Below are 3136 nucleotides of genomic sequence, written 5' to 3'. Positions count from 1 at the left end.
TGACACCCTGACTTCCTGTGGGATGACACCCTGACTTCCTGTGGGATGACACCCTGACTTCCTGTGGGATGACAATGAATCTCTGTTTTTCCCTCTAGAAGTGGACGTTCCTCAAGTTTTCCCTTTACTTTTTTTTTTTTTTTAAAGCATTGTGCTGTTTTCCAACATTTCCCAATGGATATGTCTTTGTTTTTAAAAAGCTTCCAGTAATCCCATCAAAGTCACAAAGACGTGTGATCTGGCTCTTCCTAATGTCTTATGCTTATGTCTTGAAGCATAAAAGAAAGCGATTGTTTGAACCCAGGATGGATGTTCTCTTAGGTGCTGCTGTAACTCGGGAATACAAAAGGGCCACCCTGCATGGAATGGAGTGAAGGGAAGTCATTGTCCTCGGAGGAGAAGGGAGATTTTCAGATTTCCAGTCTTGAGCAACATGAGTATTTCTGACTTAGTAAGTTGAACCATACGAAATTGCCATTTTCTAGGTCAGCTGTGGCCAAATATTGGCAGTTGCACGTGCTTCAGTCTAATACACAAGTCAACTTGTTTTCGTAAAGGTTTGTCGGACTCAAAATAGACTGATGCTTTCTGCAGTTCTGAGTTTTATTCCTCACCTTCAACCCCAAGCATTTATTCCGTGAACCAAGAAGGCAATTCATGCACCTAAAACCTTAGGGTGTTTAGAAGGGAAAGAATGTAGCAATGATCCTGTTTAATAGTCCCAGATAATGAAAAATGGCAGATGTTTGAATGGAGTGTAACCCTAATGTATTAACCCTGAATTATTTGCAGTGTTCGTGTGCAAACATGGCCAACTTTCATCGACTACATGGAGGCAGCAAAATCAAAAGGTACTAAACAGGATTAAATTTTTAAAAGCTCCAAATCTAAATAAAAGTGGGAAGAGAATTCCTGTCGGCTGAACACCGAATTATTGTTTATTATTACTAGTGCATATACCAGCTGGACTTGGTTTATGTCTGGGCTTACAGTTCCCTTCTGGAAGGTCTTCTATAACTTCGCCAGGATAGTTTCAGAGGCAAACGGAGACCTAACGGGAATGATGAATACACACTGACAAAATTTTACAAAGAGGTGGCCAACATGTAGGGAATATTTTATAAATATTTTGTAAAATTTTCCAATGCATGTTTTGTAAATAAAGGTATCTTGAGCTCTAATTTCCCATGTAGGGAGAGTTTTAGAACACCCTATAATGTACAGAAAATACCTTTAGCACTTGGTTAGTAGAAGTATGTAAGTTTGTCCTGGCTGTGTCAATATTCATAGTAAGAGAATCACTGTAAAGTGACCAGAAGGTTCTTCCTAGGAGTGTCTTAAAGTCCTTCTAGTATATTCTTCTGTGTAGTGCTCTGTAACACCCCAATAGTCTTTTATCTCCTGTAACGCATCTAAAGGTAAGGATTCTCCAACCTCCTCAAGAGTGGGTTAAAGGTAAACTTTTAATGTTGTTGCTCAACATTCAAGACTAGAGTTGAATCTGGTTCCAGGTAATTTCATATTACAATGCTCATGCTGTACCAATAATAGATGCCAGATGAAACTGGATAGGCATGTTAAATTTTAAAGGATGCCCAGAGGCAAATACCTTTCTTATTTCATGCAGCTAATTTCTGATTGGCAAAGAACAGCATTAAGATCAGTCATAGTATTTCCTTGTTTTCTTATTCCTTGGATGAAAAATTTAAGCATATAAATTCTTAAACCATGTATTGAATTAACTTCTAAGACTCATGGAAACATTTCTGTGCTCGTTTTAGCAGCGTATCAAAAGAGAGTTAATGTTAAATAACTTGGTAAGTCCTCCTTAGAAGCAAAGCCCCCAGCCCCTCCCACAAATACAACGGGGGTTGCAGTCCCATAAAACTCTCAGCCAGAAGACTACCCCAAAATAAGCTTTATTGCAAGAAAAGTGTCATATTTGATACCCGGACCTACAAAAACAAACAGAACCCCAAACCATACGTTTTTTTCCTCACAAACACTTGATTACAAATTTACACGGTTTCTTTTTTCTTTTCTTTTTTCTTTTTTTTACTTATTAAAAAAACAAAACAAATAAACAAAAAACCCCAAACACTGGATATAACTGGTTACTAATCTCTTTGGTCAGCACAGGTGTGAGAGGAACAACCGGCAATCTGCGTGTGCTTTGGCCATTTCACATATGAGGTTTGGTCGCTGGTCCAGGGACAAGACAGGTTCTGGGAGATTGGGACCATGGATACATACTCTTAATTAGCACGTCCTGGAACATTATCTTTTTAAATGACTAAAAGCAAACTAAACATCAATTCATTGTACAAACATCTTTCATACACAATAGGCTATGATAAAACAAGGCGTATGGTGTATAACTACAGTATTAATGACAATTCTAAAAAAAAGAATGGATTTAAAAAACAACAACAACAACAACAACACAACATATATTCCTTGGCTGCATGGCATGATTTGTTTGCACATATGGCAATCCCGAAATAGCTTGAACATAGTAAATGCACCATTGATCTAAGACAGCACCAAACACACAGAACGCCAGGTGCTCCTTTTCAAAGGAATGGCGGTTCTTCAGCTGCCTACAGCACCACAAGTACGCAGCGCCCCCTGGGTAAGAATGAGGTGTTGTGGGTAGCACACTTGGTTCCTTGAGGTTAGGAGAAGGAAATACAGTACGGTTTGGCCTGCAACGCTAACGGTCTCACAAGCAGTCAAGGTATTTTGCTACAGTGGTTGTGCTTCATCTTCCATTGCCTGGATGTGTCTGATGATGTGAAATGTTGTCACCACGAGCTGCTCTGGCTTTGATCTCCTTTCTAAAGGATCTAACGACATTCACGTCTTTTAAGTTATTGATTACACTGCCCATTCAGCTCTGTGAGGCTTCTCTTTAAAATAATCAGGTGTGTACCAGTTGGGTGACTGGCAGAAAACCAAAGGAAACATCTCTTGAATCTGCTGAATTTTTTTTTTCTTTAAAAGCACCACTAAAAGAAATAGCTCAAATTTATAAATCTAAAGAAAAACAAGCGAGTTTCCCTTTTTGTTTACATAGTTTGTTCATTTCTCCATATATTACTGCATTAAAAATAAATAAACATCTATATTTTTTTTT

This window comes from Otolemur garnettii, unplaced genomic scaffold, assembly GCF_000181295.1.
Source record: "Otolemur garnettii isolate 467f Iridium unplaced genomic scaffold, OtoGar3 scaffold00003, whole genome shotgun sequence".
In the NCBI taxonomy this organism is placed as follows: domain Eukaryota; kingdom Metazoa; phylum Chordata; class Mammalia; order Primates; family Galagidae; genus Otolemur; species Otolemur garnettii.
The sequence above is the reverse complement of the archived record's forward strand: the minus strand, read 5'-3'. Positions refer to the sequence as shown.